Raw genomic sequence first — 26,096 nt, 5'->3', positions numbered from 1 at the left:
ACGCAGACTGCTGTGTTAGCAATGAGGGAGGCTCCGTGGGCGTGGGACCCTCCTGGCCAGGTGTGGGATATATTCTCCTGGTGTGCCCGTTTGCTTAAAGCGCAGTATTGGGGTGGGAGTTACCCGATTTTCCAGGTGTTGTGTGTCTCAGTTCCCCTGGCTAGGAAAAGGGATTCCCTTCCCCCTTGCGCTTCCCAGGTGAGGTGATGCCTCGCCCTGCTTCAGCTCTCGCTGGTCGGGCTGCAGCAACTGACCAGCACAGATTGTCCGGCACTCCCTAGTGAGATGACCCCAGTACCTAGTTGAAAATGCAGAAATCACCGGTCTTCTGTTTCGCCACGCTGGGAGTTGGAGACTGGAGCTGTTCCTATTCGGCCATCTTGCTCCGCCTTTTTTTTTTTTTTTTTTTTTTTTTGAGATGGAGTCTCGCTCTGTCGCCCAGGGTGGAGTGCGGTGGCCGGATCTCAGCTCACTGCAAGCTCCGCCTCCCAGGTTTATGCCATTCTCCTGCCTCAGCCTCCCGAGTAGCTGGGACTACAAGCGCCTGCCACCTTGCCCGGCTAGTTTTTTGTATTTTTTAGTAGAGACGGGGTTTCACCATGTTAGCCAGGATGGTCTCGATCTTCTGACCTCGTGATCTGCCCGTCTTGGCCTCCCAAAGTGCTGGGATTACAGGCTTGAGCCAAATACTCTTTATCAATGCTACTTGACACTTCCCACACAGAAATAACTTTTGATGACTCTGTGAACAGGTATAGGCTCACTACTTTTAACATTTTCTGATAATTTAATTTATTTGCTCTTTTTTTACTTGCTAGCAAAAGATTTGCATATCATGAATCTTTTGATGGGGAGGCTATCAGCTTTTTCTTTTCTTTTTTTACTTGCAAGTCTGCCTAAATTGTCTTGTATTTGGACAATAAGCTCCTAATGCTGTCCAGGGTTTTCTTTTCTTTTTTTTTTTTTTTTTGAGACGGTGTCTTGCTCTGTCGCCCAGTCTGGAGTGCAGTGGCCGGATCTCAGCTCACTGCAAGCTCCACCTCCCAGGTTTACACCATTCTCCTGCCTCAGCCTCCCGAGTAGCTGGGACTACAGGTGCCCGCCACTTCGCCCGGCTAGTTTTTTGTATTTTTTTAGTAGAGACGGGGTTTCACCGTGTTAGCCAGGATGGTCTCGATCTCCTGACCTCGTGATCCGCCCATCTCGGCCTCCCAAAGTGCTGGGATTACAGGCTTGAGCCACCACGCCCGGCCTGTCCAGGGTTTTCAAAATCATTCTTCCTTCAGTTCATCTGCCTATTCCACGACTACTGGAAATGGCCACATTTGTACACTGTCATCCTTAAGATGGACAAAATTTGTTTGTTTATGTTTCTAATTCTTAGCTTTGTCACTTGAAATAAAGGATAGGACTCAGTTATTACATATTCAAAATTTCGTGTGCATTTTGTCATTGCAGGCCTATTTACTAAGAAAGGTCATGAAAATGTATCCACACATAACAAGTTTCAGAAATTTGAATTATATCTCATTCTTAGTGGGCTGAATTAAGTGGAAGAAATTAATGCTGACAGCAGTCATCATCTCTTAGTCTCCATTCTATCCCCAAGGCTGAGTGTGGTTCTTGGGTCTTTGAAGTCCCTAGTTATTGTCCATTTAATAAATGGAGACCAAAGAAAAATTTGGAGAAAGACCTAATCTGCCCCAATCAATTTAATGATAATTGATACAGGTCAACTTTATTCCTATATTTTTATTTTAATTTTCACCATTGAGTTATAAGAAGTGGAGCGTATCTGTTTTTTTCTCGGTTTGTATTATTACAAATAGTTTACAAAGCTACATCTAAAGCAACGTTAAAACAGAATTTGGGCTGGATGAGGTAGCTCACACCTGTAATCCCAGCACTTTGGGAGGCCGAGGTGGGCGGATCACTTGAGGCCAAAAGTTCGAGATCAGCCTGGCCAACGTGGTGAAACCCCATCTCTACTAAAAATACAAAAATTAGTTGGGTGTGGTGGCACATGTCTGTAATCCCAGCTACTCGGGAGGCTGAGGCAGGAGAATCGCTTGAACTGGGGAGGCAGAGGTTGCAGTGAGCTGAGATCACACCACTGTCCTCTAGCCTGGGCGACAGAGGGAGACTGTCTCAAAAACAAACAAACAAACAAACAAACAAAAACAGAAAAAAAAAGAGAAAAATCTGCAGAATTTAGTTAGTTTCTAATGCATTAGTACAAAAGTAAACATTTTAAATAGACATAGCGGAAGGTGAAACTTTCCTATTATCAGGAAATCAGGTAGTGGCTATCAAGCTGCCAGTAAGACAGTGTCCTTACCTGCAAAAAAAAAAAAAAAAGAGGAATGAAGCTCAGAGATACACTAACCTTTTGTACTTGACCTTTTGTACTATGTGGGGAAAGGCTGCAATCATTTTCTTAAGCCTGTGTGAAAAATGTTTCTGGTATACTTTATGTCTTTGTCCATGAGAGGAAGGTCTGAGGAAGTCACGCAGAAAGCATCAGTGGCCAGAGAATAATTGCTGCCAATCAGGCCTTTCTCACCCAGAGTTCTGAGATGGAGGAGTTGTCATGTGTACAGATGAATTCCTGATGTGACAGGCTGCCATGAACAGTGATATTTGGCTTCTGTTTCTAGTTGATTATATTACAAATCTATTCCTGGAACGGAGAGATGTAGAGACACTGAAGCCATGTATACAGGGAAGCTGTGTATTATATATGCACCCCCTCATTTTTCACTCATTCATAAATTCCTGTCTGGACAAAATAATTCCTTCACACAGCCTCAGAATTTATTTATAGTTAATCTGTGACATATATGTAATTAGTTGCATTTGTCAATATAATAAAGATGTTGAATTTGCAAGGATAGTAGACAAAATTCTTCATTACTTTTTGATCACCTTGAAAAGCACAGTTCCATTTAAAAGTTGTAGAATTCTACATGAAGAGCAACGCAATGCCTGAGCTTGTTATTTTTCTTTAACAATGTCTGGCCTAGATTTCTGTTATCAAAAAAGTACATTTTCTCCCTTTAGATGAGGTTTCCTCTCACAATGCCCAATCATCCCTTTATTATTGCCTCCTCTGAGCAGATACTGCATCCTACACTCTTCATGAAATTCAGCTCTTTCTTCAGTGATGACTCAAATAAAGTCTGTTTTCAACTTGTTGGTTTTAGTCCCAATGAGTATGTTGTCTTCTTTTGCTTTTGTACACATAGGTAAGTCCCCAGGGTACTTTTAAAACGAATTATGGAGAATAGATGTCATCTGTTCAACATGATAAGTCCTGAATACCGACTGGAAGAAATTGACTGCATTTATTAAAGATCCTTTCTATCTACTGTCTTTTATAATATAGTTGACTGTCTGTCTTGCATTGATCCAACCTGATAATAAGCTTTATCCTCGGAACATCCAAGGATACTACTGCTAAAAATTCTTAGGTGAATGGGAAGTAATGACTTAGCAGATTCTCGATTTAGGTTTTACTGGTGACCTCACTGAAAAAGCTAATAATAGGATGATAAAATTTGACTCTACTATGTATACCAAGGTTATCGTTCATTGCTTTAATGTAAGTAAGGCTAAGTAGTTTAGCATAACTCTAAACACACAAGTTCTTTTTCTTATAACTATACAGCTCAAAGCCCTAAGATGATTTAGTTGTTCAAATTTTCTCCCTAAAATTCTGCAATTTGAATAAATATGAGAACTCCAGGTGAATTTCAATCTTAACGTTGTATCACATTAAACTGAACAAAGAAAAGCAAGACAACTACCACAGTGCCTTTTAAAAATCCTTCATTCATTACCTGCATTTCTCAACGAACTTCAGAGTGATTTCAAAGAACATCAGAAGCAGCACTTTTTAAAGTCCACTTTCTTCTCAATTCCTTTCTCCAAATACTTCTCGGCGTGTCCAAAGCCTCTTTAGGTTGCTCAGAGCAGTATTAATGTGCTGGCAAATTCTAGAGACTCTGTATATTAATTCTCCTTAAACATTAGTGGGTTAAAAATGACATTGTATAGTCCGAAGACATCACCTGGTTGGCTTGCTTTACTTGGTGGTTGGTTTGGTTAGATGCTGTGTTTGGTGGAGTAGGAGTGAAGATTGGAGAGAGGCTGAGAGAGAGCATGCTAAATTAATTCCGTTTGTCCCTACTGACAATCAACAAAAGATGACCTCCAGATAATACTATCTCAGAGAACACCTGAGTACTGTAAACATTGCCTGGAATTGTCTCATTCCAAGAATGACAGGAATCCCAGGCCAAACCTCATCATCCAAAATAAAGGCTATCAACCCTTTTCCTCATATCAGTTACATGGAAACAATCCCATCTTCTTCTGTCTTGGACAGTTCAACCTTTAATGTGACATCAAAGCATTAGGTTTAAAAATCTGTCTTGCATAATTTTATAATTAGAAGAACTAGAAAAGAATTGCAACTGTTTTAAGACATTGAGGCTGAAATGGGCTCTTACCATATGTAAAACCACATGGCGCTGTTTTATGCTATTCACGGAATGTCTCACTTAAGGTAGAGAGTAGAATATCTTCCATTTAACATGTAAACAAATGTTTAAAGACATTAGGTGACCTGTCCAGGGACACACAGCCAGTAAAGGCCAACCTCAGATTTAAACTCAGCTGTATCTCACTCCAGAGCCCCAGAGCCCAAGTTTTTGTTTGTTTGTTTTTGTTTTGTTTTTTGATTGTTTGTTTGTTTGTTTGTTTGCTTGTTTGAGACGGAGTCTTACTCTGTCACCCAGGCGGAAGTGCAGTGGCAAGATCTTGGCTCAGTGCAACCTCTGCCTCCCGGGTTCCAGTGATTCTCTTGCCTTAACCTCCCAGGTAGCTGGGATTACAGGGACGTACCACCATGCCTGACTAATTTTTGTATTTTTAGTAGAGACAGGATTTCACCATGTTGGCTAGGCTGGTCTTGAACTCCTGACCTCAAGCAATCTGCCTGCCTTAGTCTCCCTCCCAAAGTGCTGGGATTACAGGCATGAGCCACCACGCCCAGCCAGTTTTTTAAAACAGACAGCATTTATATTCAAGTAGAAATTCCACTTATGATATTATGAAACAGGTCATTTTAAACCATTATTGGCTCTATAGTAAAGTGTGAATGAATTTTGTTAAGTGGAAAATAATAAAATTTATTTAATCATAAGAGGCTTCTCTAAACTTCTTCTGCAAATGAGATTGTTGTACTGAGGAGTCTCCTAGGGTTCTAACAGCTTGCAAAGTACATCGTTCTCTTATGCCATGGCATGAGAATTTAGACAATTCCTTTTTCTGTGGGTACGTGACAGCAAATCCCTTGTAAGTTATCTGGGTCACGAAAATGAAATACATGATCTGGTTTTCTTAAAGCCTACATAACCCAAAGCACTGGCCCTTTAGCTGCTCCCATAGGCATGCAACGATTCAATGCAACCAGGCGTTTCCTTTCTTATGTGTCAGGGCTTATCTCTGAGAACAGTAGAAAATGATTTTACAAATCGAAAGGAAGACAACCTTTCTCCAGCATGTGTACGCATTCTTACAAACACACACTTGCCCATTTTCCCCACTCTAAAAGCTTTTAAAAAGAAGACACCTTTATTAAGCAAGCATTACAAGTCAGCGCTATTGTATTCACACATATATGACAGAATGGACTATGGCAAGAGTATGTACTCAGGTCTTGCAACTTTAAAAAGGGAATGTGTTCTTAATATTTCCTAATCGTTAATTGTTTCTTTATTGTACTTGTTGAAATTTCCAAATTCTTGTTGGAATTTCTTTTGGCTTATTAAACCAAAACTCTTCAAATGAAAATAAAGTTAATGAAACAAACCAACCTGTTCATCCATTAAGTTTTTGATGAATACCTTCTGTGCACCTAACACCATAGTAGATTGTGTAGAAAACACAAGAAAATGTAAGACATGGTCTATACCACAAAGATCACTTTGTATATTGGGAGATGAACACTGTCACACAAGTATGAACAAAAAATGGTAAGACCTTGTATGTAGACAAGTTGGAGAAGGGAGAAAGAGGATCCATGGTCTATGCCTGAGTGCCTACAGACAGGGTCAGGCAGCTGATGGGAGAGGGCAAAGGGCAGTCATTGTTTTGATTTTGCCTCATCACAACTCTGAGGCCAGCAACTGGTTTACAAAACAAGGGCCATGATCTCACTGAAAATAAATATTACAAGGGATCTGATGGTGGATCATTTAACTTTTAATGCTCTCATTTTACAAGTGAAGAAATAAGACAGACTGGTGTTGAGTACCTTGTTGAAGACCACATGGTTGACTAGGGACAGAAATGAGCTTAGAGCCAGGAGTAGTGACTCTTTGGAATTCTTTTAAGTTGACCATTCCTTCCACACTGGCCTCCACACGCAGATTATTTTTTGACTTACTCTTCTATTAGGTGGGTGCAAAAGCAATTGCAGGTTTTGCCATTAAAAGTAATGGTAAAAACCGCGATTACTTTTGCACCAACTTAATAAATGGCACTTACCTCTTTTTAAATTTAGTTGACATGGTCCAAAAAGTGGAGAAGTCACAGTTAATTCTTTTTAGTCAGGCTATTGATCAGGGGATTAAATCAAGTACCCAAATTGAATTCAGACTTCACTAATTTGCTGAAGCCTGAAATGTGGAAAAAAAAAACCCAAACTTCAAGGTTTGTGAAACACGGATCATCATTTTGATTGACTACCAGTGTGTACTAATTGGCACTATTTTCAGTAAAATTCAGATGCAGCGTGTTTTACAAGAAGACAGCATGAAGATATAGGGCTGTGAAGTTCTGCAACTCTGGACATATTTTCAATTAATTTTCACATATGCAGATATTGAAAACTGTATGTATATAAGAACATAAACTCTTTCTAAAACAATCCTCAATTAAAAAATTATTGGTTAAAGAAATATTGCTCTTCTACAGTTATAACCCAGTAATAACTATAGCCTAGGATTCTGTTGGACTTTATTTCATAAGGCAATTCTTTGACTCCTCTACCCATTCTTTTTTTTTTCTTTTCTTTTTCTTTTTTTTTTTTTTTTTTTGTAGAGGCAAGAATCCATTGTGTCTCACTTTATCAGACTTTGTGAAACAAAGCAAACAGCAGAAAAGAAGCTGGGAGATGGAAATTCAGAGGTGCAAGAAATTTCTCATGCATATCTTGGCATTCATTTCTCCCTGAGGCAAAAATGGATGGAACCATTTCAGAAGCTGAGTTTTCCAGTTATGCTGAATCTGAGAGGAAAAAACTCCCCTCAACTGCCAGACACATGGAAGGCACTAGGAGGTGCCCCAACATGACTGGGAAGATCTGAATTCTCAATTGTCTCTGCATTCAAAAATTGTGGAGTTGGAACTCTCCGTTTTTCTTCCATCTGAATGTCAAGCCCTGTTATTAATCTTTTTAGAAAATATATTTATGACCTTTCTTACTCATTATGTCTCTAAATACCTTAACTTAAGGCTTTATTACAAAATGCCTTCCGCAAGCTTCAGGTTTGTTACTTTTGACTCTTGACAATCAACTTGACTTTCACCTTCTCTGTCTTTCAGTCTCTCTCTCTCTTTCTCTGTCTCTTCCCCCCTCCAACACGCAGTAGAATAACTTATTTTCAAAAAAAAAAAGTATTGGCCGGGCGCAGTGGCTCAAGCCTGTAACCCCAGCACTTTGGGAGGCCGAGACCGGCGGATCACGAGGTCAGGAGATCGAGACCATCCTGGCTAACACGGTGAAACCCCGTCTCTACTAAAAATATTTAAAAAACTAGCCTGGCGTGGTGGCGGCGCCTGTGGTCCCAGCTCCTCGGGAGGCTGAGGCAGGAGAATGGCCGGAACCCGGGGGGCGGAGCTTGCAGTGAGCTGAGATCCGGCCACTGCACTCCGGCCCGGGCGACAGAGCAAGACTCCGTCTCAAAAAAAAAAAAAAAAAAAAAAAAAAATTGCTCTTATTACTTTCCTGCCCAGCAAACTGTTGCACCAGATGAAAATCTTTTTGTCTAGATCTCATCATCCTCCATTCTATCCTCCAAATTGATTTACTGTATATCACGCTTTCTGCACCCCATACAGGCTTCTAAGATGATCTCTGTGGTTTAGTTCAGGCTATTCACACTGCCTGAAATGCAATTTCAAGCCTCCATGTCTATACCAATCATAAAAACAGAAACCCGAAAGAATCTCTCCTTGCCTACCCATCATCTGAGACCCATTTTGAGCCCTGTGTCTTCCAAGAAATGTGTCTTGACCAATCTAGCTCACATAAGGTATATACTGACTTGTTTCCAAAATTACAACTTAGAATTTGATCCCTAATCTTCCACTAGTATGCTCTATGACTCACAATACGTTGCATGTTCCTTGAAGAAGGGGCTATATGATACTGGATACATGGCTGAAATGTGCTGGACAGTCATATTGTCCAGCGCAGTCCTATGGATATGAAGGTTTCTTATTGATTGATTATTATCAAAGACCTCAAGCAAACAATGAAATTTCATTGCATAATGCTGTAGTTTTTTTCACACTCTAATGCTTGATGAGATGTGGATATTTATGATCTGAATTTGATGAGTGGATAGCTATCCCTTAATAGACAGTCTGGTGGTCAGATGTAAAGTAACCATAACTCCATCCTCCTGGCTGTTCCATGTTCTTCTACGTGAGATTTGTTCTGAACTCCAACTTTATTTATTTTTAAAAATAATTTTGTGAAATGCAAAAAGGGCATTTTAATAAGTAAGTAAATGCCATAGTTATGGTTGCTGCAGGGTTAATTTATTCATCTTTCACAAGCTAAATGTTAACGCATACATCTAAGTGCCAAAGTAATCAGCAATTATATGCACCTCATAAGCAAATGAATGTGTCACCACTACAGTCTTTACATTTCCTGTCTCTTATCCTAGAACAGGATTCAGAAAAGTGTCAACAGAATGCAGGAGAATGCCGTGTGTTGTGTTGAGAGAATTTTCTGGGCTGGGACTCTGAACCCCAAAGACAATTTTGGGTATAAGCTGGTGAGAGAAACCCCGGTGGCTCTTCTTTATAGCAGGGCTTTCACTAAGTAAATGGCCCCATTTGTGTGCACTCTGAAGAGCTGTGGAGGATGGGCTAGCTAACTCCCTACCTCTGTGAATACGTGGGTCAGTTCTGTGCAAATCCACAATTGGCTCACTGCCTCACAAAACTGGTAAGTGAGGGGAAAAAATTATGGTTTTTTTTTTTTCCAAGCTAAGATGGCTATTATTTTCCTAAGCTCAGCATCCTTCTTCCAGTGCTTTATCCAAGCAGTAGACCCCATTCCTACCTGTAAGGCTGTACACATGATCATACCTGTACACATGATTGTGAAAGAGATCAAATGAAAAAAACTAAAAGGCAGAAATGAAGTCCACAGGCAAGCAGCCCGGGCAGCGCCCTGACAGCCCGGGCGGTGCCCTCAGCCTAGTTAAAGATCGACCCCGGACCTAACCGATTAGGTTAATTAGGTTATCTATGGACTCCGGACATTGTAAGGACAAATGTTGTGAAAGTCTCTGTCCTGCTCTAATGTACCGGTGTCTGCCACATATCTTAGTCCTGGACCCAGCTACAAACACATCCCTATTTTGTCCCAACTCCGAACCAACACAAACACACTCCCCCCCACACATCTCAAAAACCCCCTAGGAGCAGGGCCCCTGATTAAGATCACAACCGTTTGTAGTTTTACTAACATGCGCGGGAACAAATGGAAAACTGTTAATTGTATTAACAATTACCAGTTGTAATGCTGCGAACCAAAAGAATTCCTTTGTACCTCTGTAACCTTACATATCCTGTATGCATCGGGCTTAAAAAGCGCCACTTTATTCCATCATTCAGGGCCCTCTTGCTATGTGTAAAACAGAGGGACCAAGTTCGAACTTGCATTAAAGATCCTTGCCGCTTGGCTTTGACTCCGGATTCTGGTGGACTTCTTCGGGGAATAAAGGGTCTGGGCATAACAATTGAGGATGATCCCATTGACTCATTTCTTGGAATTATTTCTAGCTGGGGTCTGTAAGGAAGAGATCTTTTTCTCTTCCATCATGGAACGTAAGGAGAAGGAAAAGAGCTGACCGTAGCTATGTGTCCAGCATCAAGTAGATAAATCTGGTCTGGGACAACAAAGCTGATACACTAAGGTAAAGAGTTGGAGGATGGACAGAAGCTCATAATGGCATTAGATGTCTTGACCCCATCATTTCAGTTATTCCAAAACCAGCTCAGCTCTTCCTTTGAATGTGGATCTACTTCTTTATCTTGGTAATAACTCCCCATATATCCATTTTTCCCTTAACCTACATCTCACTTGTAAGTAATCAAAGAAAAGTGTGTAAAACATCAAATAAAGCAAGGGAGAAGTTTTAAGCCAAATTTTCATCAAAGAAAAGAGATTCTAAAGATTTGCCACTCTCCTTCCCCGTCAGCATGTCTAGTTTCCACACCTGGCTTGAAAATGCTTGCACTGAAGTGCTTCCTGAGAAACATTTGTGTGCTTGAAAGAGTTATCTTTAATTAGACAATAGAGCATGGCCCATTTTCAACTCCAATTTTAAAAAAACAAAGACGGCCGGGCGCGGTGGCTCAAGCCTGTAATCCCAGCACTTTGGGAGGCCGAGACCGGCGGATCACGAGGTCAGGAGATCGAGACCATCCTGGCTAACACGGTGAAACCCCGTCTCTACTAAAAAATATAAAAAACTAGCCGGGCGAGGTGGCGGCCGCCTGTAGTCCCAGCTACTCGGGAGGCTGAGGCAGGAGAATGGCATAAACCCAGGAGGCGGAGCTTGCAGTGAGCTGAGATCCGGCCACTGGACTCCAGCCCGGGCGACAGAGCGAGACTCCGTCTCAAAAAAAAAAAAAAAAAAAAAAAAAAACAAAAAAAAAACAACAACAACAAAGACAAAACACAAAACTTTCCTCACTAAGCGCAATCTTATTTGAATACAATGAATATAGAAGCTGAATCTAATTATAAAGTCAGCAAATGGTAGTATCAGGATATTGAGGTTAATGTTTTCTGCACTGTATGATAGTAGGACAAGTTATTTTCTGTTTAATTGTAAAGATTTCTCTAAAGAGAGAAATGACACATTCTATGTCGTCATTTGCTACTTTTAATAAGTTATAAAAATGTGAATGGCTAATGTTTGGGGAACTTTCCCCTGCTATTATTCTTGCATGCAAATGCCAGTTTGTGTGTGTAAAAATAAAGATACCTGTGGGAAGTTAGTTATACATTATTGCCATTAAAAATAATAATAGCAAACTTGTATAGTATTTACTGTAGACCAGGTACTATCCTAAACTTTCATATGATTTCATTTTGCCCTCATAATAGTCTTATCAATTATTATTATCCCCGTTTTACATGTTAGAAGACTGAAGTTCTGAGAGTAACTTCACCTCTTAAAGGCAAGCTAATGTGATGGAGTGGACACTTTGTTTGCTTAACCAGCCTCTATTTCTTTTTCCTTTTCCTTTCTCAGGAGTTTCTAGATTTTGTGGGGATATGCAGCCTATGAACATCATGGGAAGCTAAGCCCACTCTGAGTATGAATTGGCACAAACCACCCCTCACCCCCTGCAGCCACAGTTGTTAGACCTAAGAGAGCCAAAAAGGGCGAGTCTCAGCCTAGTTGTTAGAATGCTAGAGCAGGCTTTGCTCAGTCACTCACAAATTGTGTGATATGTGGTTATAAAGCTTGGAACTGCTGCAGCCACTTTACCACTATGGGGAACAGGTTCAGCAGGAAGCTGATAGTGAAGAGGGCAGACTAACTGAAGCCACTAGGTCGTTTATGATGTCATTGGACCACTGATCAAACTGGCCCTGAAATCGGATTCACCATGAACTTCCAGTGTTATTAGCCAATAAATCTCCTTTAGGGGTTAAGCTAATTTTCAAATCAAATGCAATCTAATTTACCTGCCTTTTAAATTTTGAAGACTAAGAAGAGATTGTTTTCTTCTAGTGGATAAACAACTCCACTAGAGTGAGTGGGGTGAGAATTAAGTACTTTATAAAGCTAAATTAATTCCAGTCAATAAAGCAGTCACCAACACACATTTTTGCTTATTATGTGTTGGTTAATGTATGTAGGAGAGTACTAATGCACAGGGTGCCAATTCTTCCCACCTGACACCCATAGTAGGCATCGTTAATCAGCCATGATAGTGCTCCTGCTGAAATTTCCTTCTCATCAGTGTTTGAGATAACCACAGTCAAGAGACCAGAGTTGGCAAGGGGAACCTGTGATCACTAATACAGGTAGTCACTGATTGTTACTAAAATATATACTTGGAAATTTGGTGAAATCTCTGCATCGTAAATCAGCATTTCTCCACAGGGACACTATAGGAGTTGTGTTGCCGTCTAAGAAACCAAACATCCTATAAATCACAGAATAATAAAAAGCATGACATGAAAACACAAGTCAACTATAAAATTTTATAATAATCTAAAGTAAATAATAAAATTGTGCTGTGACACCAATGAAAAGGCTTACATTTACTGTAGGCATTTGTTTTAAAAGGTATCCCACTATATTATGAATAGTGTTTATGCTTATAAAATTATAATTCTGTTGCATCAAAATTGTACACAAAATGAATCTATAATCTGATATCATATTAATTGAACTTTTAATTGACATTGATATTTTAATTTAGGCGGACTTGCTTGATGTAATTGGGTGACCCGTCCAGGTCATTCAAAAACCAGTGAATCAGTCAGCCAATAACGAACCAATTATCCAATTAAGTTACAAAGCTTTTTTTTCTCTCAATACAAAACCCTATAAGTTGACAGATTCAGAATAATTGCTCTGCTGTTACAGAAATACTTAGATTAGCAGGTTTATGATAATCATTTTGGCATTATTTTCTCACTGAAAATGATTTTAAAATATAATGCCATTTGACCCTCTCTTGCCCTATCAACTCTAAATGTAGCTATTCCATATTATTTAAATATCAATACTAAGGAAGTATCATGCATGCTGATCAATCGCTAGATAGGGGCCTTTTAAGCCATTTGTTTAGGCAACCATCCCGTAGCACTCTATTAAGTTATGGAAGGGTCTAGCATTAATTAATTCATATGAGTACTTACCTTGGACTGAGCACTGAAGACCTGTAACAATAAACAAACCACACAGGATCCCTGTTTCTATAGGGTTTATTCTAGTATTTCTTCAGTGAAACAAAAGTTAAGAACAACAATAACATTCATAATTATGTCTATCCATAGTTTTGTCTATTCATAATTATGTCTATCCATAAAGGTTTTTAGAAGTTTTACGAAAAATATTTGCTATTATTGTTGGACATGACCAATGAAAACAAATGTATTTTAATATCCTGAACCTTATATAGGTATAGTCCTTGTCTTTTCTCATTAAGCAACATCTTCAATCCCTTTTCCATACAACTTGATTCAGATACAGGTCTCAATCCTCCCAGCCTTCCTGCTCTTGAGGGCATTTCAGTAGGGCTTGAACACAGCAGAACAGTGTGTTCACGATCAGCATGATGTCTTAAGCCTGTCTCAATAGCTCTTCAAGGGATGAGTTAAAGCTTCTTTTAAAAGCTATTGTTCATGACCTGGTAATTAACTGTATTTATGGAGAGCCAATGATGTATGAAGGATCCTGATGGCATGCCAACAAATTGCCCCTTCTCTGTGGCAGCTGTAGGGTGTGAGAAAGAGATATGTAACTGCGTGTACACATTCCTGGTGACAGCACAACTTTGGTCTGACTCTTCTATCATTCTAAGCAGCTGTAACTTGGATTGTGATGGAACCAGGAAGGTAAGTGAGTACAGTCATTCTGGAAGAGGCCTTGAGGTTTCCATGCTACATTCTTCCTCTTACAGATGTCTCCATAGGGTCAGGTTGCTTGTATCTCTGTCTTGCTCAAGTACTTCTTTCTTCACATAGCCAGTCAAGTGGCCTGCATAGTTGATCTCAGAAATGTTCTTATTCTAAGATAGAGGATCTGCTCTATGGTGACATTCTTTAAAGAATAGTTTTCAAAATCTATAATTACAAAAAACGTAGCAACAAAGCAGAAAATTCAAGAACAAATTTGTTGATGCATATTTATATACAACAAAGCAATCAGTTCTTTATTACTTAAGCTCTTCTGATGCTTCATTCAACCAGACCCAGCCACTATTTTTCTCTCATGAGTCTGTAATTTTTATTAGTTGCCCAAGATGAGTTCAGAGCATCAATACAAGCAGCGGGTGTCAAGGTTGAGTTGTGGATTCCTGATAGCCTTGTCTGTGGAAGTGAGCTTTCCTCCATCTGGAGGCTCAGTTTCCATGGGGATATGCACTGGGTATACCTGAGGTCTTCTCATTGAGGGGCTTGGTGAAGTGCAGGGTAAATTTACAGAGAGGATATGTTAAATTCCTTGAATGAGGAAAACAATGGATCACTGAGCACTCAGAATTGGCCTGTTCTTCACTGGATTTGATGATTTCCTACTGAGAATGATGGATGAAAAAGGGAAGCCAAAAGAGCCCAGATTACCATTTTCATAGAAATTTCTGGAATAAGGGAGGAAATTTTTGTTTTCAAGTCAGGGCTGAAGTGACTGACAAGAATTGGTGAGGCCCTGAGGAAAGCCACAGATGGATTAATTGCACTCTCCAACCCTTGCAGTTTTGGCTCTCGGGCACAAAGGCAGAACTCATTGGTGAGTTCCAATGATCTGCTCCAACACTGAATAGCTGGAAATGAATCAAAAGTTGGCAAGAACTGTAGTGAGTGGGCTTGCCTCTGGCTCACAAGCCTAATACAATACACAGTTTCTGAACACATACCAACTGGCATCATCAAGACTGTGACTTGTCACCATGAGCCAGGCTTTGTGGGAGATTATTCTATTGCCAATCTGATATGCTATATATATTAGAGTAATTGTCAGGACATTCAAAGAAAGGACCTGTTAACAGAAGATGGGTTGTTTTTATATTACAGATGAATAAGAATTACATAAAGCAAGGCCAATTTCTTTTTGAAGTTCTAGCAGCATTCAATGCCAGTGTTCCTCCTTCATGCTTTGGCTCTTTCCAGAAGCACTAAAGGGAATTGTGTGCTTGTAATACATACCACTTATGCATAATTCCTTTTGAAAATCTGTCTTTCTCATTCTCAGCTTTCAGAGAGTTGGCCAGCCCTTCCAATGCCCCCTGCCGTTCAAAATGTAGTTTATAATTTTCCTTAGTCCCCATTCTCCTGCTGCTGCAATGTGTTGAGTGTGATGGAACAAAAATATGGCAAAGAAATATACTTGAAACACACAAGGAAAATCAAGACTTTTCCAGATTCAAGGAGGCTGATACACCTTTTGGATCTCAGATGATTGGCTGAGGATTGCATTCTCAGTTGTGTTTCTATTTAATAATTGGCTTTTCTCTCCATCTTAGACAATTTTTTTTCCCTCAAGTCAAACTTTTCTTAATTATCTTAGTTTATCAAATAGGTGTTGTTTTTCCATTAGGTATTTCCCTTTCAATGCACTTTACAGAAACATCACAAAACGTGGGAAGAAGCCATTACAATGAAAAGCATTGTAATTTTATCTAATATTTAAAAGCAATGATGCTGCTCCAGGTTAAGACTGTAATCAGACATAATTAGTTAAGGCACGCATAGCTTGGAAATATCGTGGGGTCGGTTCAGACCACTACAATAAAGTGAATATTGCAGTAAAGCAAGTCATGCAAATTTTCTGGTTTTCCAGTCAGTGTCTATGAAAATTATGTTTACACTCTACTGTAGTCTAAGTGTGCAAGAGCATTACTTCTAAAAGAAAAGTACATACCTTGATTTAAAATACTTTATTGCTGAAAATGCTAACGACCATCTGAGTCTTCAGCAAGTTGTAATCTTTTTGCTGGTAGAGGGTTTTGCCTCGTTGTTGATGGCCTTGCTGTGGATTAGGCTATGGCTTAAGGGGTCTCTTGTGGCTGGTTTGAGCTTCTATCCAGACCACTAACACTTTCTTTATATCAGCAATAAGGTTGTTTTGCTTTCTTATCATTTGTGCATTCACTGGGGTAGCACTTTTCACTTCCACCAAGAACTTTTCTCTTGCATTCACAACTTGACTAATTGTTTGGTGCAAGAGGCCTAGCTTTCCACCTGTCTCGACTTTTGCCATGCCTTCCTCACTAAGCTTAATAATTTCTAGCTCTTGATTTTAAGTAAGAGATGTGTAACTCTTCCTTTCACTTAAACACCTAGAGGCCATTGTAGGGTTACTAATTGGTCTAATTTCAATATTGTTGTGTCTCAGGAAATAGGGAGGCCCAAGGAGAGGGAGAGCAATGGGGGAACAGCTGATCAGTGGAGCAGTCAGACCACACACAACATTGATCAATTAAGTTAGCTGTCTCATATTGGTGCCTCGAAACAATGACAACGGTAACATCAAAGATTACTAATCACAGCCGGGCACGGTGGGTCATGCCTGTAATCCCAGCACTTTGGAAGGCTGAGATGGGTGGATCGTTAGAGGTCAGGAGTTCCAGACCAGTATTGCCAACACAGTGAAACCACATCTCTACTAAAAATACAAAAATTAGCTGGGCATGGCAGCGGGCACCTGGAATCCCAGCTACTCAGGAGGCTGAGGCAGGAGAATCACTGGAACCCGAGAGGTGGAGGTTGTAGTGAGCAGAGATCATGCCACTGTACTCCAACCTGGGTGACAGAGCGAGACTCTGTCTCAAAAAAAAAAAAAAAAAAAAAAAAATCGGTAATCACAGATTCACAGATCACCATAACAAATTGAAATATTTCAAGAATTACCAAAATGTTTCACAGAGATACAAAGTGAGCACACTGTGTTGGAAAAATGGTGCTGAGAGGCTTGCTCAATGCAGGTGTGCCCAAAACCTTCAATTTGTAGGAAATGCAATATCTGCAAAGTATGATAAAGTGACGCTCAATAAGATGAGGTATATGCCTGTATAGTTCTCATTTTCCTTCTTTAAACTCAGCTGATCTTGTTTTGCTAGGCATGTCAATCTATGGAAAAACAATCACCTTACTTTTTTAAATTCATATTTTCTTTTTTTCGGTTATTAAATCCAAGAAAGAGAAACCCAGGGAGTTGGTGATCTCAGGAATTTAACACAGTGTTGGTGTAATAGGAGAGCCTAGAGAGAAAGCGATAAAGACAGAGAAGGAGCAATAGCTGATTCAAAATTCTGCCATGATGCTTGGTTTCAGCCCCACCACCTTGAAATGTTCATCAAGCATCTATTATCATGCTTGTGCATAATAACAGCTCACAGCACCAGAGCTACAGGTTCAGATAACAACAAAGGTGATGTGGCAGCTGGCTGACTCTGAGAATAAGAACATAACACGCCCCCAAAGTAATAAAATTTCTTATTAAAAAGGAAGATATCTTTAAACAACCCTTCATGTTCCCCCTGAGACTGACAGGCAATTTCCACTGTTTATTTTTATTTAGCTCTGATGAATGCTTCTATTTCATTCAGCCTCATAATAATCTGGTGGTGCACGCCGCTGCTGGCTCCAAGTGAAAGTGTAAGTGGAGGGCATTATTAGAGGCATTCCATCGTATTCTTGGCGAAATTAGATTCTTTGGAAACGAAATCAAGCCTTAGTTTCATGGAAGGGAAGCTGGACAAGAGGAGAGTAATGTGCAATTGGTTGAATTATCCCTTGCTTTCAAGGCATTAGACAAGGTCAGAAAACCAAAGTTTAAATTATATTTTCACTCATGTGTGCACCCTGTCCATAGTAACTAGTTAATGAGCATATTGATATTTATGCCATGTCTGTTTCCTTTTAGGGATCACATTTTCATTAAATTGTGCAATTGTGGGCAGACAAATACAGTGCTATTTAGTGAATTGCTTTATTCCCTCGAACTGCAAGTAGATTTTAAGTACAGAATAGCAAATGGTAAATGGGTCCAAAGAAAAAAAATTATTTCTGTCTATTTTGTCCTCCCTTCTGATTCGAGTATGTTTAGTGGAGTTTCCTAAAGCAGTGATTCTCTACCTCTCTCTTTCTTTAGGGCACATATGTAGGAGTCCAGTCCATGTGTGTGATGCCCTGCTGTCATGCCAGCACTGAAACTGTTCATAATGGAACACAGGAATCTTGCTCATCCTCCCTCAAAATCCTCCTGTGACTTCCTTTCCTCAGTGAGAATAAAACCAAAAGTTTTAACCTGCCTGCTTATCTTCCACCTTCATTACATTCTAGATGCCTTCTCTGGCCTTCTGCTGAAGCCATGTTGGCCTGCTTGCTTCTCTGGGGTGTCAAGCATGTTCCCACCTCTTGGCTCTTCTATTTGCATTCCTCCTTACCTGGAAACCTCTTTTCCTCTGTTTTCAGATGGCTTGTTTTCTTCCTATATCAGGTCTCTGCTGAAATGTCATCTCCCTGGAGAACTCTCCCAAATGATTCCTTTTAAAATGGTTCATCAACCTCAAGTCATTCTTTACCTCTCACCCGATTTATTTCTACAAGTCAGTTACTTTCATGTGAAATTGCCACGTATGCGTGTGTCTATGTGTGAATATATATGTGTGTGTGTATAATTTCAATTATTAGTTTTAAATTTTTCCCAATATAAAATAAACTGTATAGGGATTTGCCTGTCTTATTCTCTACTGTAACCTCAATCTCTGGAGTAGCACCAGGCACATAGCAGAGTTCTTCATGCATTTGGGAAATCATGAATGAATAAGAAAAAGACAGGCATGGTGCAGTGGTGAGAATGTTCTAATTATGCTGATTAGATTACCAGCCAAACACCTCTAACTCTGCCCTACACTCTCTTATTTGAGAAAGCATATAAGAACATACATGAATGGCAGTAATAGCATAAGAATATCCTTGAATCCTTTGCCATTTGTTCTTTTTTAAAAAACCTTGACCTCAAACTTTAGTTTTTGAATTTCACTGGTAATGATTTACTTCCAATAGCGATAACTACATGTTCTAACATCTGTCTCAAAGACCCCACGTTGAGAATGCAATTGTGCCCAGATCAGAGTTACAAACTTGTATTCTCTTCCTTTGTGAGCACTTTAATTACCTTTGGATTCTTAGTAGATAAAATAACCAGCATCAAGCATCCAGCACTAGCTCATTGTAAAGCCACCAGGAAATATACAGATGAGTGAACATGCGATTCTTATTCCTAAACAAGCTGGCCAGGCTGGGTCAGCTCAGAAAAGATGTTGTCAGTCAGTCCCCTTGTGTCTCATTAAAAGGTCTGCTTAGATCAGTGTGCTAAATTTTCCAAAGGCAAGAAACCTGGGGCAATATTTCTGTTGATGCATTTGACATCTCCTTTAAGCATTTCATTCTTTGCAACCGAGTACATAAACACAATGAGTAGGGTTTTTTAATGCTAAGAGAAAAAATTGTATACAGGAAGATAAGATATTCTGGGTACAGGAGACATCGCAGCCTTTTCTGTGCATTAGCGTTGGTTCAGTGAGTACAGTACTGCGGTCATCTGCGACAACCTTGGGTATAGGATTCTCTAGGCCGTTCTCTCAGAGCACGCAATACTCCTCTTTTCACATGCCTGGCACATGCATGTAAATGTTTGCAATATTCAAGGAGGTGCTGCCAAGATTTGGTGACAACAGATATCATGGAATTGCTGATCTCACACACCTGAAGCATTATTAAATATTGACTTAACAATAATTTGGACCGAGGTGTTAGTAAACCCTTGAAAGCAAAGCCCCCAGGAATTAAATCTTGTCATAAGAGGGAGCATTTGGCACTTTACCCAACTAAGTGTTGTTCAGTCGTATTTTTGCACCATCGAAACCTAAGTTAAATTACCACCTAATTAGATGAGTCCTCTAAGGAGCACAAGGGAAAGCAGAGATTGAGAAATCTCTGGGAAGATCCAGTCATTATCACAGAGAGTGGCAATGCACTTGTGTGTTTTGTTGAGAAACCAGGTTTCACACTAATTTTTGTATCAATATAGAACATTACATTTCTAAATTTGGTATTGCTGAGCATTATGGACATTAAGATAAACATGAGTGTGCAGCATTAAAACATATAAAATGTGTCTGAAGCCACTGTGTCTAAAGAATGTGACATTCAATATAGTTTACATATTAATATATCTTATTATACCAAGGTAGTAATTCCTTCGTGGAGCACATATGCATATGATTTATATGCCAGGTTTTTCCTCTAGGTGTTTGATTTGATCTCCTCACATAATACTGTAATTTGCAAACCAGATTCATGATCGTCTCAATTCCGGCTGAAGAAACTGAGATCTACAGAAGTGAAATGGCTTGTCCATCCGCTGCATACTAAACACTGAGGCCACAGGTTAGACCCCAAGAAACATTCTTTTTTTTTGAGATGGAGTTTCATTCTTGTTGCCTAGGCTAGAGTGCAGTGGCATGATCTTGGCTCACTGCAACCTCTGCCTCCCGGGTTCAAGCTTTTGTCCTGCCTCAGCCTCCTGAGTAACTGGGATTACACGTGTGTGCCACCACACCTAGCTAATTTTTGTATTTTATTTATTTATTTATTTATTTATTTATTTATTTATTTATTTATTTTTTAGCAGCAGTATGGTTTCACCATATTGCCCAGGCTCATCTCAAACTCCTGACCTCAGATGATCTGCCCACCTTGGCCTCCCAAAGTGCTGGGATTACAGCGGTGAGTCACCGTTCCTGGCCCCCAAGAAACATTCTATTTCCCCTTTTGCTTGCAGCAGTTTGTGGTCTCTTTGTGATAAGGGAGAGATAGGCAGATGCATTCCACATTTCTTCCTGTTTACTCAATACATTTCTTATGTAACTTAGATGTTCCTCTTGGTCTGATTTGTGATTTTGGGTGCTTGGTGAGCATGCATGTGGAGGAAAGATATCCTACTGAGTTCCCACGAGCCAGGAGTGCACAAAGGCAACTGCACCATTTACAGCCTAATTGGCAGCATCGTAGATCACAGGATGCCCAGAGTTCACTAGGAGGAGATAAAGATGTCAGAGAGGACCCCTGAAGAGATATATCAAATGCTTCTCCCTTCTGCCTCTCTTGATAACGATTCCGACTGTGTATTGCAGGTTTGGGGTTGTTATGGTGACAGGATGGGAATAACTTCGGAGGAAAAGAGAGAAAATAAGTTGCACAGAAACTCATCTTTAAATTCTTTGGATGTGAGACAGGTTTGAAATAGTGGTAAACCTGGAGGATGTACAGGTGGGCATTAGGGTGTAGGTGAGTGTGGGCATTTTGAGGTTTTTGATTTTTTTTTTTACAAAGGCAAGGATGCATAGAGCCTAAGAGTGTAAGTTCTGACACCAGAAAGTCTCGTTTCAAAGCTAGCTTCCATCACTTACTCACTTGTGGAGTCTTGACCTGGTCACTTTACCTCTCTGGATCTGTAAAATGGGGATAATCATCACATCCATTTTATAAGCTTGTTTTGAGTATTAAATAAGTTAATGCATGGAAATAATGCCTTGTTCCCAATAAGTGGCCAGTGCATTTTGGCTGTCCACTCTTCCGACTTATCTACTCTTAAGTGCCATAATAATAAAGTCAATGTATTTTGGCTTCTCCACTTTTACATACTATTATAAAAAGAGTACATAGGATTATTTGGTGTTTCCACTGGAGGTAGTGCAATGTCTGAGACTCATGGAAGCTCTGGAGACGTATCCAGTCCTTTCCTAACTGCATGACTTCAGGCAAGTCACCTAACTTCTCCAAGTTTCAACTTTCTCATGTGTATATTAGAGATATTTGTAGTGGATATCTCATAAAGTGTTGTTCAAATAAGGGGATAAGCCCCCTGTAAATTGCTTAGCACAGTGTCTGTCACCTTGTAAGTACTCAGTTAATGTGAGCTGTTTTGATTATTCAAGGAAATTATGACTAGGGAGGTGACAGTGTACTGGGAGTGAGGTGAATTAGTCTAATAACATTATTTTCTATTCTGCCTGCAACATCATTTTTCTTCTAGAATGAGATTTCCCACTGACTAAAGAAAGATAATACATGAATTTTCCTTTCTCCACTCTAAAATACTATTATAGAAAGAGTACATATAAAAGAGTGCATTTATAAAAGAATGTCTTTATCACTCTGTCATAAGTAATTCTGAATTATGATGATGATTATTGCTATGAGCACAATTAAAAATACTCAACAACTATCACTGATCAGTAGATAGTGAAAATTACACCATATGCAAAAATAAACTCAAAATAGATTAATGACTTAAATATAAGACCTGAAATTATAAAACTAGTAGAAGAAAACAGAGGAAACAATCCAGGACACTAAAAAATATTATGGTTAAGATTGCAAAAGCAATGACAACAAAAACAAAAGTAGACAAATGAGACCATATTTAACAAAAAAGCTGCACAGTAAAGGAAACAATCAACAGAGTGAAGAGACAACCTATTGCATGGAAAAGAATACTTGCCAACTATTCATCTGACAAGGGACTGTATCCAGAATACACAAGGAAGATGACTCAACACCAAAAAAGCCCAAAATAATCTCATTAAATTGTGGGCAAAGGACATGAATAGATGTTTCTCAAAAGAAGACAGACAAATGGCCAACAGGTAGATGAAAAATATAATCAACATCATGAATTATTAGGAAAATGCTAATCAAAACCACAATGAGATATCATCTTATTGCAGTTAGAATGGCTATCATCAAAAAGACAAAAAAAAAAAAACAAAAAAAAAACAAATACTGATGAAGATGAGGAGAAAAGAGAACTTTTATATACTGTTGGTGGGAATGCAAATTCGCATAGCCATTAAGGAAAACGGTATAGTGATTTCTCAACAAATTAAAAATAAAAATACCACACAATCCATCAGTCGCACTACTGGGTATTTATCCAAAGGAAAGGAAATCAGCATATCGTCGCACTTCCTTGTTTATGGCAGCACTATTCACGATAACCAAGATATGGAATCAACCCTCAGTGTTCAACAACAGATTAATGGATAAATAAAATGTGGTATATATTAACAGTGTAATACTATTCAGCCATAAATAAAGAATGAAATCCTGTCATTTGCAGCAACATGGATAGAATCAGAGGTCATTATGTTAAGTAAAATAAGCCAGGCACAGGAAGTCAAACATTGCATGTTCTCACTCATATGTGGAAGCTAAGGAAGCTCATCTCATAGACATAGAGAGTAGGACGACAGTTACCAGAGACTGGGAAGGGAAGTGTGGAATGAAGAGAGGTTGATTAATGGGTACAAACATAGAATTAAATAGGAGTAAGTTCCAGTGTTTGATAGCAGAGTAGGGTGACTATAGTTAACAACAATGTACTGTATATTTCAAAATAGTTAGAAAATATGAAATGCTACCAACACAAAGAAACAATAAAGTTTGATGCGATAGATATTCTAAATACGCTGATTTGATCTTTATGTATTGTATTCATGTTTCAAAATATCACATGTACCCCACCAAATATGCACACTTATTATGTATCAATAAAAAAATGATAATCTCGATACAACTTTTGCCAGAGTGAAGACATGCTCAAAGAAGAATGGGGACACATTGGAAGGGGACAGGAGCCAACTTAAAGAAACTCCATCTGGTCAAATTTGGTGCAATTTCTTCATCAAAAAGAGTAATAACTGTATTATAACATGTTGCATGAATAAAAGTTCATGAGTACATAAAACTACTCATAAAAGAAAAAATAATTATAGAGTGAAAAATTATAGATATTGAAATCGATTAAAGTACAGCATCTTTTAAATCCCAATTACCACCAAAAGTGAAAACAAATTAAAATTTTATGACTTCATGATCATTACTTAATAATAGTACATGTTAGTATGTATAATGGATTATTCTCCTTAACCATTCACTGCCTTGCAAGAGGCAGAACATACTTGACTGTTTCATTAATGCTGGACTTGGTCATGTGACTGTTTGATCAACGGCAGGTAGTGACAATACACTGGTTCTGAGAAGACACATGAGTCATCTTGGTGTTGTCCTTTTCTCGAGCTGCTGTCTTCCTCTGTGTCAGCAGCACACCCTAGAGAATAGTTACACATTCATAGGGGTCCTATGGAAACCAACTGGACCAAGCCAAACCTGGCAAAATCACAGCAGACCTGCAGCCACCATGAAATGTGAACAATAAATTAATGTTTGCTTTTGCAAACTCCTGGTATTTAAGGGTTGTCTGTTGCTGCAGCAAAAGTTGAATCATAAATATGGAGTCATTTATACAGTACCTGCTATGTGCCCAATATGAGAAAATATGCTTAATGCATACCCAACCCAATATTTGGTTGGCTGCGCATTAAACATACTCCCTCATTTTGTCCTCTCCCTATTCCTATGGGTTAGACACTATTATTCCTATTTGGCAGATAAGTGACAGAGTAAAAAATATTGAATAATTTGCTACATAACTTGTCAGGGGTCAGTTTGGTATTCAACTCAGGACCATTTAACTCCAAAGTCTGGAGTCTTAGACAACATGGTGTACTGCATTCTAAGGACGGAAATTTAGAGAAAACCCTATATTGACTTTAAAGGTGAAATATGGGTGAATCTCGGCCATTCTGTATATTTCAACCATGTAAAACAATGCACATGATATTTTCTGGCCAGATCCAAAGTAAATAATAAATGTTGTGAGACAATAAAAGATTTCTGGCAGCAAACCTTTTGTGAAATGAAATTTACTTGGGTAGGTGACTCAGACATATCAAAAATCACACTGAATCAATCCCAAATGATGTATATTCTCATGATGGAAAGGAGCCAGATTTTTAGTCTAACTCTTCTAGATTCTTAGCCCTGTCTCCATGGCCCTTTCTATATAAAACCTGGTCTTAAGAAAGGCTCCTGGGCCTCCTTGACTTTCTCTTCCTATCCCAGCTTTGAGGGTTTCTCTCCATTTGAGAAATGAATAATTCAGAATTAGAAACCTTACATGAGTCCCACCACTCCCCAGCCTCCCAGCTTGGTCATATCCTCATTATGGGAAAAGCCATTCCAAAAGGCAAACAGCTTTTCATAATTGTTATTTAATGGATATTGCCTGCTCCTGGGATTTCTTTCTCAGTATCTATTTGTAATTCAAAGGTCAGCATAATACCACTGGCATACACAAGGATTCTGAGAGATTTGTTCCTCCTGATTGAAATTCAGATACAGAATCCACAGTGACACAGTACATTCATTTAGGAGTCTCTTCTGTGGTGTAGGTCACAGGATGAATCTGACCTCATCTTAATTTTGTGTCTTCACCATCACTAAGAAAACGGACCTATGAATGTGGAATATGGCCAGGAGCATTTGTTCACTAGCCTGGTATAGCAGGGATGTCAGCAAGTGGAAAAGCTAGGTCCACCATGGTCATTATCCCTCTCCTTAACTGGCCCTAATATCACCTAAATGGGTGTCTCCTAAAGGTAATTTAAGCAGAAAAAGGTGGCCCCAGAGAGTAATTTAGGCCTCATGTATGTACATATTTGCTGGATTTATATGGCAAGCTATGCTTAAATTATTAATGACAGTCTTATTTCAGGATATTATATATTGAAATATTATTCAACAAGAAAGCTATTTTCCAAGTAGGCATGGATGATGATTATTTATTAGTTTAAAATGCATCCCTTCTTCCCATCTCACCAAACACCACTTCCATTTCAAATAAGCTTGAAGCTCTCACACCCTGCAGTTCATGCATAAAGGCTGGCTGCTTAGAAGCACTCATGGCTTGTGATACAAGGGAGTACAATCCTACGTAAAGCTCACAGTGTTTATGATAGATGCTTGTTTACTTCAAAAACAGAGCCAAATTAAAAATCAGAAAGGACAAATTCTAGGGCTACCAGCATGGTTTCTATGTTGTGTGCATGTGTGTCTGTGAGTGTGTGTGTGTGTGTGTGTGTGAGAGAGAGAGAGACTTTTGATTTTCTTCTTTCTATTTTTATTTTAT

The 26,096-nt window shown here is 39.2% G+C and overlaps 1 protein-coding gene and 1 long non-coding RNA gene across 6 annotated transcripts in view; one reads left to right on the top strand and one right to left on the bottom strand.

The window, feature by feature from the left end:
* LOC108518040 (uncharacterized) overlaps nt 1–7,518 on the top strand; it is a 15,446-nt gene extending 7,928 nt beyond the window's left edge. Inside the window, exon 3 of the long non-coding RNA XR_001882271.1 lies at nt 7,108–7,518. This is a non-coding gene — a long non-coding RNA (uncharacterized LOC108518040). The remainder of the gene's footprint in view (nt 1–7,107) is intronic.
* The window catches only part of GRIK1 (glutamate ionotropic receptor kainate type subunit 1), a 416,597-nt gene that overhangs the window by 265,491 nt on the left and 125,010 nt on the right, over nt 1–26,096 (bottom strand). The window lies entirely within an intron of this gene.

Source organism: Rhinopithecus bieti, unplaced genomic scaffold (assembly GCF_001698545.2).
Source record: "Rhinopithecus bieti isolate Rb0 unplaced genomic scaffold, ASM169854v2 scaffold_1295, whole genome shotgun sequence".
In the NCBI taxonomy this organism is placed as follows: Eukaryota; Metazoa; Chordata; class Mammalia; order Primates; family Cercopithecidae; genus Rhinopithecus; species Rhinopithecus bieti.
Note: the sequence above shows the minus strand (reverse complement) of the source record. Positions and strands in the feature narration are given on the sequence as shown.